The 15,199-nt window shown below is 32.3% G+C and overlaps 1 protein-coding gene across 4 annotated transcripts in view; it reads right to left on the reverse strand.

The window, feature by feature from the left end:
- CNTN5 (contactin 5) overlaps positions 1-14,526 on the reverse strand; it is a 1,096,099-nt gene extending 1,081,573 nt beyond the window's left edge. Inside the window, exons 1-2 of one of the 4 annotated variants that reach the window (XM_016134020.2) lie at positions 14,282-14,526; positions 13,319-13,432 (exon numbers count right to left, since the gene is read on the reverse strand). The gene's annotated coding sequence lies outside the window, so the exon portion shown is untranslated. The other 3 variants (XM_016134019.2, XM_016134021.2, XM_016134022.2) reach the window with 3 other exon arrangements.
- Between the last annotated feature and the right edge of the window lie 673 nt (positions 14,527-15,199).

Consider the following 15,199-nt stretch of genomic DNA (forward strand, 5'->3'; position numbering starts at 1 on the left):
GCTACACACTTATAATTGATGTATAAAATGAAAAATATTTGTCTATGTTTCATTCACATTAAAATAAATATTGGTCTACTGCCCATGTTTTTATAATAAGCAATGTTACATATTTTAAATGAGCAATGCAGATGTAGCAAGATCTAGCAAGTCAATGGATCTTGAAATTTAAATAAAAAGATAAAAAAATTTAAAAACCTTCATCACAAATTATTCAAAGATATATAAGTTTGGTCTCTTCTTTACAATTAGGAAAGGGAAATTTACACAAATATTTTATTTTACTGATATCAGGTCAAGGACTAAACCCAAATGTAGGGAGAGGTACAGTAAGAATGCGTGCTGAGAGCTCATTCTGTATTTTACTGTACTAAAGGTACTTGTTTCTTATGCAGTATTTCTCAATGCTGGCATCTCCAAAGTGCTGTGTTATTTAAAGCATTATTCATTAGGACAAAGGTCTAATTTAATTAAATAAACATTTCACTTTTTTATGTTATGCACAGTAGTTCATAAAAGTGATCAAAATGTGTACCTATCTTTAAATAAGCTTGTGATCTCCTGATAGGAAAAGTAGTTTTGAATGGAGATATCCGGAAGCATCATTTTTGGCAGAAGAAATAATATCAGCAAAAGTACAGAAATGGAACATTCAATGACAGGTTTTGGAGGGGTGTGGCTCAACCTAAAATGTGTACACTGGTGTAGCTGAGAAGAGTCAAGAAAGAATTTCTAAAGGATAGTTATGGAATGCGTTACTGGAACACTGCAGAATATGAAACATATTCTTCAAACAGTAGCAATCATTAAAGCTTTCAAAGCAAAGAAATAGCATAAGACTTCAGTTTTTGAAAGATTAGTCCATCCAAATGACTGACATGTCAGAGAATAGAGGGAGAGAAACCAATCTGGAGATAGTATTCCAGTGAAAGATGCCCTGCCCCCGGGGTGGCTGAGTGAGATTTGGAAGGCTGGTTTGAATATGAGAGGGCTCATGTATCTAGAATTTTTTCTCTGCCTGAAGTCTTTTCTACTTTACTCACGCAGAATTTTCTCTTCATTGTACCTCCACTGGATTTGCAATACAGTGGAGAGGGGAAGGAAAACATTGTTATTTATAGAATAATCTCTAGCTTTTCACAGATGTGTATTTTATTTCTTAGAAAATGTGGCGATGCCTCAAAGCATTTTTAATTGATTTCTTGCTTCTATTTGTTCTTCGTTTCACTTAACATGTAAAGAGAATAAGAAAAAGATTAACTCGATAGAATTAAATGGGATGAGCAGGAATGACAGGTTAGAAAAAGTTTTGTAAACATCTAAAAATCTTCAAAATATTAGGCATAACATAAAACAAAAATAAGATACCTTTTTCATACATTCAGCTGATTATAGAACTAGAAGTCTGGTAATACATTGTATCGGCTACAGTGTAGAGAGAGAGGCATTCTAATGCACTGTCTGTGGGAGTGCTAATTAGAACCATCCCTCTGGAGAGCAATCTGGCAGTAAAACCAAAATTTCAAATGCATAGTCTCACTACTGAGCAATTCTACTAGATCTACTCACACTTACGTGAAAATGAATACATAAAATTTCCATGTCACACATTTGTATTTGCATATAAAATAAATGGATATGGAATTTTAAGTAAAAGATTATTTACATAAATTGTCATAGGTTTATCAGGAATAGTCTACAGTGTTCAAAAATTGTATGCCTTTCGTAATGTTAAGTAGACATCTAAAATTATTTTAAGAAAAAAATAATATTTTCTGTTAAGAAGGATGTACAAAAACCTGTTGATAGTGACTACTTTTGAGGCGTAGAACTAGAAGACATTTTAGGGCAAAGATTCAGCTTTCATAATGTTCTTTTTTATACTGTTCATTGTCACTTCCACAATGTTAGAATGAAAAAGAGATGATGAAAATAGTGTTTATTCAATCAAGATTCTGACTTTTGAAAGTTGCTTTAACAAATGGTTATCAGGATGAAGACACACCCAATGGAGCAAATTATTTGTAATCTAACAGAAAGTATTTCAAAATCATTTTTTTTTACATATATAAGCGCATTTGTCATTAATATATCTTTCACAGTAGAAGTAGTTATTCTCTCTCTCTTTTTTTAAGTATGCTGTCATTCTTAAACAGTATTCCACTCTATCAGTGAAGGGTTAGGAAAAAAGTTATAATTAACTTTTGCTACTAGAAAATAATGCCTCTACAAAACAATGTCTTTTGAAATTAATCTATAAAATGATGACTGTATTATTTTTTACCTAAGGAAAAGAGATTAACAAGAGGATGTATTTGAGTTTTCTTTTGTCCTCATGAGAAAAATTACCCTAGCATTTTTTAAATGAAAGGATAAAAAAAAAAGTAATGATAGAGTAATTTCTTCCATAAAAAAGAAATTGATCTCAGCTAGACCATTTACCGAAATATTAACTAAAGACAAAACTAACCAAATAAAGATTAACATTTAGAAAAGGTAGTTGATTGAAAATAAATCAAGAGAGTTGTCTTAACTTTTAAACAACTATTAAAATCCTAATGTGTAGGAGATATCTAATCATGCAGAATATCTGAAGAGGAGAAGTTAGTAAGAATGAGAGTGAGACCACTAAGTCATTTCTTTCTTCTAAATTAATATTTATCAAAACAATGATATGACATTTTTAAATATGACATTTTAATATTCAATCTGGGAAAATCAACCACATGCTTATATCTAAAGCCTTTTATGATATAAGACAAGTACATGCAGGAAAGATGAAAAGATACCTTTGTTTCAGGTAAAATATTAAGTCTAGATTTTTAAAAGTATCTCATGAATACTTATTTAGTCATGTTCTCACTGAACAGTTTAAAATCACTTTCTATCAGCTCCCTCTCCTGTCTATTTTGTGGCTTTCTCCACTTTTTTTTTCTTTGTATTCCATATCTCCAGACTTAGTATAGTATTGTCATACTTTTTTGAAAGAAACTATATTTTTTAGATTAGTTTCTTCCATCTCTTTCTACTGTATTAAATCTTCTGCAATAATAAAAGAATCAGTAAGTAGCTGAAGTTGATTGGTTGTACAGATACAAAGCACAGAGATATTTAAAGTGTCATGTAATTCACCATATTACTCATAAACTATATTTATTTTTAATAACTTTTATCATCATAATAACCAAGCCTAAAAAGCAATATATTTAAATATCACACTTGCATAAAAGCATAACTATAAAGTGTTTGCAAATTAAAATGAAATCTTTTTATTTTTGCTCTAAAATCTACTGACAATTCACAATTTAAAATATTTCAGTTTATACCTGTTTTAATGAATTGGTATAAGATATAATTTTGTAGCATGAGACACTTTCATAAAATTACTAAAGTAACAAAACAAATAATCAAAGTAAAAGAGAGGAAAAGAATTGAAGAAAATAATTGTTTTCAAATAGTATCTTATACTATTTTTTAATCACATAGGGTTCAAAAACAGTATTTGAAATATCTTTCTCTCCTACCAAAATAAAATCTGTTTCCTGAACAATTTTATAAGGGGATATTGGAGACTTTCTTTTTCAAGTAAAGCAAACCACAATACCATTTAAAAAAAAAATAAAAAACACATAAATCTCTTTAAATATATATTTAAGTACAATTAAGATCATGAAAAGAAGTTATCTTACTATCAGCAAATATATAAGGTCGTGCCAAGAAAATATGTGATTTTCTTCATATTTAGAAAACTGGAGTGATTGTACACAGATATATTTATACAAAATTCAGACTTTTCTGCCTTCAAATATTTCTTGAACTTAAGCATAAAAACGTTTTTTAAGCAACTGTACCTAAAGATATGGAAAAAACGATTTTAACTCCTGAATCTACCGTCTTATATCCTTCTTACAAAAAATAAACAACAACAACAAAAAACCTGTGAGTTAGTAGTTAATATTGTCTTTCTACAGGGAAAGAAATGGAAGCTTAGAAAGGTTATTATATTGCTCAGGTAAACATATAGGGAAGCTGTTGAGTCAGGATTAAACCTGTGTGTAAGAAGTTCATGGCTTTTTACATGGCCTCTTCATTTGCCATGAAAGTGATCTCTGGTCTCATTATCTCTGGTGGAATCCACCCTAAACTCAGCTGTCAACACTTACAATTCTGTTTCTTTCAATTTTTCTCTTCATCAAAACCTCATAACGTACACAGCCACTGAATTATAGTGGATCAAAACTTGAAAAGAAAATCCTTCACGTTTATTGATTTTAACTCTCTCGCTTGAGAGATTAATAAACTGAGGAAGTGACTTTTCTAAGTCACAGTAAGGGAAAAAACTGGGACTGCACCTCATCTCAAACACCATCTAGTCTTGAGATGAACTATTATCCTCTTGTTTTTGAACAAAATCCCAACACTTTGATTGTCTCTCAGAATTCTTTACATTTCCTCATTTGATATATTTTAACTTCTCTCTTTGCATTATTAAGTGTTTTTTTTTTTTTCCTTTACATTAAATAACTTTCCTGCTACTTTCTCCTACACAGCCATCTCATCCTGGCTGTTTGCCTACTAACAGAAAAAGAGTTTGCCAATCCACAACTGAAACTTCCTTCAAGTCCTAATGTTTCTCATTTTGTCTGGGTTAACAGTTTAATCCATCTCCACAATGAACATTTCTGGTCCTTCCAGGTTCCCAGTGTGACCAATAGCTTGATAATTATGTTTACTAGCACATTTTCTTAAGTTTCTTAAGTTGTGTCCTGGCTGACAGTTTTCTACCTCCCCATTGTCAGCTATCAAACCTCTCATTTCCTTTACATCTCCAAAATTCCAAAATTAAATGGTACTTAAATGCTGATCTTGTAAAAAATGTCTATCCAGGTAAATTACTTGAATAAAAGAGAAGATACAAAGAATAATCTTTTAATGCTCAAGGTCTATAGATCTCAATATCATTTTCCACAATTGGAATAGATAGCATCGTGCCACACACACACACACACACACACACACACACACAGAATATTCTGATAAATGAGTGACTGAAAACTTACATGTTAGCAAAAAAATTGAAGTACAATCAAACTTTCTTCCCAGACATAATCTTTTGATGTTTCTAACACTGTCATTTTTTTTTGTCATTGAAGAGTAGACTTTTTTCCTATATATTATCAGAACTTCATGATAGCTATCATCCTAATTTTGCATGTAAAAAAAAGTAAGTTTTCTAAAATTACAAGACTAAACCCTAAAATTCAAACACCAAATCTCCTAATTCATATTGCGTACCTATATTAGATATATTACTATAATTATCAAAATAATGTTTACGACTGCTCTGCTGCTATATTACTACCATGATCTGAAAGGGCCTGTGTAAGCAAAGCTTCATTAGCTTCACTGTTAACCCACCCTTGTAAAATAAGTATCATCAGCACAATTAATATTCCATACGTAACAACTGAAAGAAATCGAGATTATTTTTAGCAACATATAAAAACTGCATATTTCACAGTATCTAAGCTACATTCATTTTATCTCATATTTGGCTGTATCATCAGAGATTAGATGGCTCTCAGATACTAAAGTTAGCACTGTAATGAGATGTAGAAAAACACAGCATTCATTTAAATTAGGTGAATTTTACAACCAAAGTAACTTTGAAATAATTTAGGCACTAGGAAGTAAATGCAGCAATTAGAGAACCAATGCTAGCATGAAACAGTCCAAGCTGGAAAGACTCTGTAAGAGAAAACTTTACAGCTGTCTCCAAAAGGAGAGATATTGAAAATTTGCATCTTAACTGAATAAAACTCTATCACTGCACATTTCACATTGAATTACATTCACTGTGTGTGCTTATTTCCTCACCAGTCCATGAACTACTTATTCCCTTTTATATTCTTACTTATTGCTACAATTGCCCACGGTAGACCATTTGAATGACTGAAATGATGTACAAATTGCTTTAAATGTGCAAGGAATATTTCTGTTAATTTTTCTCATTGGGGTATATACTAACAAGACCACATTAAAGAATGAGAAACAAACAGATATAGTCATAAGTTTTAAAACACAATTAATATGGTAAATTTTCATAAAAATCTATTTTGGATCATTTAAGTTAAATCTCAAGTTACCACTCTTTCCTACTAAGGCTTTGAAAATATTAAAGAATTCAAAGTAAGTTTAAGTAAGTAAATATCCAAAGAAAATAAAAATTCAAAGAATTTTAATGACCATTTGGTTCATTGGACTTGGAGAATAAATTTTACATTTTCTACTAGAGTTATATCCAAATTTTGGCTATATGCATAGAGTAGAAAAGACTTCAGTTTAAACATTAATCATTTTAGCCACAGACTTTTACCTCATCTTTTTACACTTGTCTTATCATCTTTAAATATTTAATATTTAAAGAAAGAGATAGTTTTCAAATATGAAGTCATCCCATATGGACACACAAAAAACTCTTGTCATAATTTAGCAATGGTAGGTTTGAAAGAAAGAATCTGTAAAAATAATAACAGAAACCTAGCAACATGAAACTGCCTGCCTTCCCACTAAATAGTACTATGCCAATTTTTTAGTTTCTCATGTTCAGTTAGTTGTACAGAAAAAGATTTTTTAGCATATATTCATTCTAAAATAATTTATATCGCATTATTAAAATTAAGCATGAACAAACTGGTTAAAACACAATGATAACTAAATACTATTAAAGACTTACATTTACTCTGAATTAATTTCCTTTAGTATCGTACCAGTAAAATTAGAATTTATATACAAGTTGGTATTTGAATTCTAAAACTCAAAAGAATAGTACCTATTTTTAGGATCCATTTTCTGCTTTGCATTTTATTAAATGCTCTAAAATCATTATTACCCTAAGGAAGCCTATGATTTTATCCAAATTTGCCAGTACACAGAAATATTTTCTCACCCGCATTTCTCATTGATTTTTCTATTCCATTTAGTGTCCCATTAAACATTTATTATGGGGTGGCGGGCAGAAATGCCAATCCAAAAAAATAATAATAATAACACAAAAATAGATGATCCTTTATTAATAATCCCTGGAAAAAATCATATCCCTTTTCCTACTTGAGTTCCCAAGTTCCTTAACTGAAACTGTCAGAAACCTTTTGCAATTTGATTTAGCTGGTGAGTGCACATTAAGTTCATTGTGAAAAAGTTCACGTCTAGTAATTAAGTTGTCTAGACATCCAGGTCTTGATTAAGAGAATGTAGGTATACCTGTTTCTTTTGAGATAATACAGTCGGATTTTGAATGTTCTAATCTTAAAAGGCAATGTTTTGTGAATAAGAAATAGCAACAAAGAAATTACATATACTTATGTCCTAATCTTAATTTAAATATATATAAAAATAATTAAAATTTGTACAGCAAGAAAAAAAAAGTATAAGTTATGAAAAGCTCTGACCTAGAAATTTAAGAGAACTGGGTTCTAATTCCATCTTTTCCATTAAATGTAATGTTGAACACATAACTTAAACTCTTTATTCTTTATTGTTCTTCATGACAGATACATGAAAATATGAGCTTGGTAAGGCTCCTTCCAACACTAAATGGTATTATTCTGTCACTTTTTTTTAAGTGTCTTCATAATTTATTTATCATCAATAACTCACGAGATGTGCTAATTTTTAATAAAATGGCTATTTTATTTTATTTTTAAATATTTTTTCCTCTTAATCTACAGTTGGCACAGAATATATATATTAGTTTCAGATGTACAACAAGGTGATTAGACATTTATATAACTTATGAAGTGATCATCTTGATAAATCTAGTACCTGACACCATATGTAGTTATTACAGTAGTATTATTGACCATATTCCTTATGCTGTACTTTATATCCTCATGACTATTTTGTAACTACCAATTTGTACTTCTTAATCTTTTCCCTGTTTTTACCCAGCCTCCTACTTTCCCATATGGCAATGATCAAAATGTTGAGATGGCTATTTTAGTATTAGGAACTCTCATTCACTAGCTCACATATTGCCATTAGAATGATAACATTGAAAGCGGAAGAATGTTAAATGGAACTATGAAGTTAAAGGTTTCAATTTTATTATAAAGTCTATGACTTTTGAAGTTCCTATCATCAAATATTCTCAAAAATTAGTGTTCTCTAACAAATTGTTTTATTAATTTTTGAATACAAGAGATTAAATTAAGTTAGTCTCTATCTTTTAGAGAATATGAACAGGAAAGTTTTACAATAACAGAATGTAGCAAAACACAAAATCTAAAATTAAATATAAGGCTTTTCATACTGTTTTCAGAAACATTTGCCAGCACTTAAATTTGTTTAGATGCCCAGGAAACAATTTTATATTTATTAATCATGAAATGCCAATTAAATAAAATTTTATTTATAGAAAATGAGAATTATTTTGAAATTTCTACTGTCACCTGTATCTTCCAAATAATATTCATTTTAATCATTAGGGATTTCATCTAATTCTGTCATTTTAGACTACAAGCTATAATAGTATCTCAGCAAATATTACATCATTAAAAATTAAATTCTTATATAAAACTGAAGTGGGAAACGGATTTAAAATACTTTATCTAAACTTGTTACTTTACAAAGGTAACTTTATATTTGATTCAGAAAAGTTCTTTAATACTTTTAAATATGAAATTGAATAATTGAGAAAATAAAAATAAAAACTTAAAAACTTAAAAGTAAAATTTTCACCAAATAAATGTACTATTTCTCTACTGGTTATATTGCAAATATAACTCCTGCAACTAGTGGAATATTTGAGAAAATACATTTAGAGAGCTGTTTGCAGCTCCAGACACATTATAATTATAATTACCCTAATACAATATCACTTTCAATTAAAACCTCCTAATTTTTTTTAGCTTCATAATGAATATTGTGCCAGTATTATGATTATCAAGAGGAAGAGAATTTCAACTTACCTTTTATCAACTAAGTGATCAGTCACCATGGAAGATGACATGTTCTCCTTCTTGAAAATTTAACAGCTATAAGAATGCTAAGAAGCAGATTCCTATCTCCCTTATAGAATGTCGTATATATAATTCTACTTTTCCAGTCAATGATCACAGAAAAGAGTTTTTGATCACTCAGATAAATGCAATACTTTCATCTTCTTCCTTGCCCAATATACGATCGCTGAAATTTTGGATAATGTTCACTTTCGTCACTTTAACTCTTAAGCAGGTCCATATTTTAGAGTAAAGACACAAAGAAAGGTATGCTTGCAGGAAAGCTCTTATCAGTATATTAATACCTTGCTTTGTGTCAAGATCTCAACTTTTTTGGTCTATACAAGTAAGTATAGGAAACATTTAGAACCATGACTGACGTGAGAGGATATTTTAAGAGAAGTCCACTTGTGAAAAATAAACAAAAAGTGTTATTCACTAGGAAGCAAAATATTTAGGTCATTATGGATTTTTAAGGGACCACTGAGAAAACCAGAAAAAAATCAATCTTGCACCTATGTTGTCAAATGCATCCAATGAACCATTTTTGGAACTGTATAAAAACGATAGTGATCATAAGAAATTCCAGCTTAAGAAACACATATGAAAAGAACATGACTGTACTTTCTAAAATTTCTCATGCACAATAAATCTCATGTTATTTTATATTAGATTAAGAAATGATAGATTTGATTCATTGATTTTTTTGATTTCCATAAAAAAGACAGAGCTTTGACTTATTTTTTGGAATTACTTTACGGCCTATGTCGAGAGTTCTATTTTCCTGTACCAAATAAAAGAAGTGCATCCATATTTTGGATGGCTTTTAAGTCTTAGGAGCTGATGTTTAAGAAGCCCCTAATGTCAAAAATACAATACGCACTACTCTAGAATATGAAATTAAAGACCTATGTTTTCAAGTAAGGACTTGATAGGTATGAAAATGCTCTATATTTAGCCTATGCACATATGTATCATAGGTAAAACATAAATGAAGTTAAATACATAATCATACATCATGTTCATGGGATGTAATTTAATACTGTCAAATAACTCTGGTTAAAGAATTTTATTGCAAAGCCATATTTTTCTAAAACATAAATATATATAATAAAACCATTTAAAAATTCCTCTCATATCTACTTTATCGATCAAGCACTACAAATTTGTTTTATTTATTTTAATAAATAATTAACCAAAATCGTTAAAAATGTCTTGGAAGTATTTAAATTATAGTATACCATTTATCAGAACTCTTCAAACATTATATATTTGAATATTTAAAAAATCATAAAACAGGATAAATTAATTGAAAAGATATGGGTGCTGATATGGGACATTGTTCATAGTGATCTCTAATCCTAAATCTTAGGTATTAAGTTTTATATACTTCCCTACTTTTTAAAATGCACCAGACTCTAATGTAGTTATTGATCACATACGTTTAGAAAATAGACCTCTGCAAAGATTCTACTGCTTTGAATTTCCGACCAGCCTCTTTCCTGCTATAAAGTGCTAAGTTCATGTAACATACTAGCACAGCCTTATAATAGTAATCTAAAAAATATATATATATATATCTTGTCAGAAATACACACCTCTCTTAATGTTTGTATCTTCAGTAATAAGAGATGAATAAATCTGAGCACCTGAAGTCACAATTTGAAACACCTAATTATATGGACCTATTTAAAATAAGATAAATTTCCAATCTCTCAATAAATTTTTAAAATATATATATTTAAAAAGAGATAATTCATAGGCTATAGGTACTCAAAATACGTGCAGTAAGATGGGTTCAGCAAATCACAACATTTTAAAGATCTTGGCTTCACAAAATCCTGAATTAGTTTTTGATGGATGGGGGCACTAACGTCTATTATAAAACTTTGTTTTAGCCAATAAACTTAAATATAGTCAAATCATCATTACATTATTCCAGCCATGTAGACATTTTCATCTTTTTTTTTTAATTTCACAAAAATATACCTTTCGTTTTATCTAGAAGTAAGACAAACTATAACTTAGCCAGTATGCATCCCTTACTTTCTTCATTTGGAGAGTCCTCTACGCTTTACTGACACCCTCTGGTCCTTATCACTTAAATCAGTTTTGCCATTAAACCATACTCTAGCCTCTACTCTGAAGGTGGTAAAGGTTTTCTAAACTGTTAAAAAAAAAAAAAAAAAAAAAGCATTTAAGGAATATTAAAAGGCATGTTAGCCAGACCGGGTCCATTTTTAAACTTAATTGGACAGCCACATAAAATTGAAATAAACTTTCACAAGCAACTTATTTTTAATTTTTTAAAAAAATAAACATAGCCTATGCATTCGCTCATGGTTTGATTTTAGTTCATCTCCCAAACTTAATAAAGATTTCAGGCCACCTCATAGTTGAAGTATTGCTCACCTAAGGAAACATAAAGGTATTTCAGTGATCCATTTAAAAATTCCACAATAGTAGCTTCTCAGATCTATTTCCATGTACATTCTGGTGAGCAGGTGCCCAGAACTCGTAGGTAAACTCTGGGTTTTAGTTAATCTGTCGTGGTAATATTATTTTTATAACTTTTGAGAATTCTAACTTTCTATTCAGTTGTGTATGAAAACAAAGAGAAATTAAAATTAGCAGATTTTCTCTTCTAGTTTTTTAGTTTTTAGAAGTTTAAAATATGAATAGTTGCAAGCCTCCACCAAGCCCTACAGAACACATTGGTATTTATATTGTAATAAACATTTTACTGACTTTCTATTTCCAAATATGCTTTTATATTATCTCAGCGCACTCTACCTGTTACTTTTCAAATTCTACTTTATTTTTTAAATCACATTTTATTTTTTTTAACTTTGACTTTTGTGCTTTGTTTCGTTCGCTAGACTTAGTTGGCCTTTATATGTAATATCTTTTAATTTTTATTCATTTTTATGTGATATATTCTTATATAGTTATATTGTTTTTTTCTATTTGAATCAAAGGAAAGATATACTTGTCAAGTTTGAGACTCAATAAACTGATCTACATAGATCTTATAATAATTTACATATTAATTTGGAAAATATGCAAAGAAACATTTGTGAGTTACTTAAAATTGACTGCAGGAACTTTGAAAAATGACATCATCATTACTAATTCTTTTATGTTTAAGGTCACAATATTAAATATGATGAACTCCTTTAAGCTTTCTGTGATAGTCATAAGTATTTCCATAATTCTATTGCAATTCAATAGTACTCAATTATGCCTTCACTAATTTTTAAATTTGACCCACTACTTATTTGTCTGTATTTTTTAATACTAGTACCTTAATGAATATTTACTTCTTTAATTCTGATTTCCACAATTAAAACTGGGAATCAAGGTAGAATTATGGTATCTCTAAAAAATTTTATCTTTTATATTAAAAAAAAAAGCAGATAAATCTAGGTAAGGCATTTTATATACAACAGTTAAAAAGTTTTTTTTTGTTCCCAAACCTGCATTTACATTACCATATTGAACAGTATTTTTCATGCTAGAGAGGTAATAAAATTTAAAAATAAAATAATTCTAAAACACTTAATGAATTTTTAAGTTTCCCAAATAAAGTTAGAAAAAACAACTTAAAATATTTGAGATTCTAAGAGTAATTCTCAGCTTATTGCACACCATGTTCATATATATGCAAATTAACATTCTCTCCCACTTTTCAGTGAAGAACTCAATAAGGATGTCTCAACATATTTTTATATTCTCAAAAAAAAAATCTATCACATTCCTACACACCATTTAGAAAGCACCGCAGCATAATCCAAAATTCTGTTGATTTAGTCTCTCTAACTTCATACAACTTCACTTTTAGGGCATCCCTGCTGAATTATGAGAAGTTATTGCACTGCCAGATGCCCAGTTATTTGGGCTCTATTCTCAGAAACACGTCACTCAATCATAAGACACGCATTCAGCACCTGAGAACACATCTTATTTTCTGAACATCCAGTTTCTTTTCCAGAAAAACTCCTACTCCAGCCTGGCATTCATCACCTTACAATTTAGTTGCAGGAATTGTTTACTCTTATTTTGGTCGGCATTATGAGATACATAAATGGGTTATATTTACTGTTGCTTCAACTTTTTCTGACATAAAATCCCAGCAGAAAAAAAAAATAGCATTTTTTTTTTTTTTTTTTTAAGGCTTATCTGACAGTTGTTAAATTCTGGCAACACGGCTAGAAAGGATGGCTTAGCAGAAGCGAGTACGTCAAACATTGTAAGCGCCTGGGAGATGAAGTGCACAATCAGTGAAAGCAGTCACTGGCAAAGGAATGTCAGCCACTTACCAATGAGATGCCAGACTCTCCTGTCCTCTTCCTCTGCGACTCTCAATTCCTGTCTGCCATCCTCCTGCCCGTAGGCACAGTTGAAATACAGCAGTTCTCAGGGTCCTTCCCAGCCTGTGGCAGAAGAGAATTGCGGAGTTTTTAACCTTTCAGAGGGAATCCTCCAGCGTGCCCAGCTTCTCCCTGAAGAGGGGACCCAGGTAAAGAATGCATCCTTTCCGCCCCGGGGTTTAATGGCACTTTGGCTGCGGCCAGCTCGCAGTTACGCTCCCGCACTCGGTAGTTGGTTATATTGGGAAGTAGGTGCGGCGCCTCCCCAGGCTGCTGTGTTTGGGGCTCGCGTGTTCTCCTCCAATGCGCCCGCGCGCCCCGCGCCCCGCGCCTCTGACTGGCTGTGTCCTTCCCAAGCGGTCCCTCGCCCCTCCCAGCTCGCCCGCGCTGTCGCCGTCGCCCGCGCCCAGCGCCTCACTGCCTCTCGCGGAAAAGGTTCATTTAGCATGTCCCCGGGCTTAAAGGTCTGTTTGCCTCAAGAAGGGTTTTATACGTTTCCCTACTCGTCTCACTAGTCACCCGGCGTTTCGCGGCGCCCCGAAGTACCGCGGGCGCCCCTCCCCCGGCCTCAGCCTCGCAACCTGCCCGAGTTTAACGTTCGCAGATCGCAGCGCGGACGGGTTGGTGGCTCCTGCGCGCGGAGCTCAGACTAGTCCTTCCTCCCCTCCCGGCTGCTGCTCTTCTTTCTGATTCCAGGACTCAGTCGCGTTTACCCCAGACACAGCGGCAGCACCGACTTGGGTCGGCTCCAGAGTGGACTTCTTCACTTTGGAGAATTTCCTCGGGTCCTGGCTGGGAAGCACTTCTCTGCGAGTTTTATCTACGGACTATTAGCCTCTCACACTGGTTTCATTTCTCCTTGATTTCCACCTCCCCTCCCCGTGTCAGTTCTTAATGAGCTAAGGAAATTACCGGGTTAGTCTCAGACAGCAGCCCCTTTCTCTGTAATTTTATATCACAATGGATGTAATTGGAAAAAACACAGGTAGTAAATCCACAGTGTGGCAGCTTTAGTGCCATTGTTCTGCTAGTCCTCCCCTCTACTTTTCTTCTCTCAGTCTCCGAGTCATTCTCTAATTTTCTTGGTTCGTTTGATGTTAATTGAGCGTTCCTTAAATAAATTATATTACATTTCTGTTGCAAGGTATTTCCATAGATAATGCGGTTAGCACCTGTATTTTATGGAAAGGAAATCCCACCTACTGTTTTCTATTTCTTTTACAGACTGTTTTAGCATAGTCTATAAATGAAACTGTAGGAGAGCCTCAGGTCGCACCGGTGCCGGCTGGTGTCCGTTTAACATGTGTGTTTGAGTCCAGCCTGACCCCGCACTGATGCTGATTCCTCTGCTCACTTAATCCTCCAATGGGGTCTGACTGGCTTAATTGGCAAGGAGAGTACGGTGCCATGCAGCCTGTAGCTGGAAGCCTTCCTACCACCAGCTCTGTGTTCTTTCTCTTGCAGCTTTTCTAGTAATTAAAATTAGTCTTTTTCCTGTTTCTTGGCTTCTTCTCATTCATCCACGCATGCTATGCAAACATCCAGTCTCTGCTTTTAATGGTTACCCTCAGGATCTAGGCTGATTTCTTGTTCTATAGCAAAGACAAATTTGTGTGTTCACATTTAATGCTTCTCTACCCTTCCATACTTTTTATTTTCTTTTTCCTGCTTTCCAGTAATTAGGTTATTTTCTTTATGTGTTAACTGAGGGATTGTTGCTGAGATTCAACTTCTCTGGGCTTTTTCTCTGCTTCAGTGGCTCCACTCCTGCGTCAGGCTATTGGTTCACAGAAAGAATCACCAGGACTTTTATAACCTCTTTAAATATAT

The sequence above is a fragment of the Rousettus aegyptiacus genome, unplaced genomic scaffold (genome assembly GCF_014176215.1).
Source record: "Rousettus aegyptiacus isolate mRouAeg1 unplaced genomic scaffold, mRouAeg1.p scaffold_m13_p_5, whole genome shotgun sequence".
In the NCBI taxonomy this organism is placed as follows: Eukaryota; Metazoa; Chordata; class Mammalia; order Chiroptera; family Pteropodidae; genus Rousettus; species Rousettus aegyptiacus.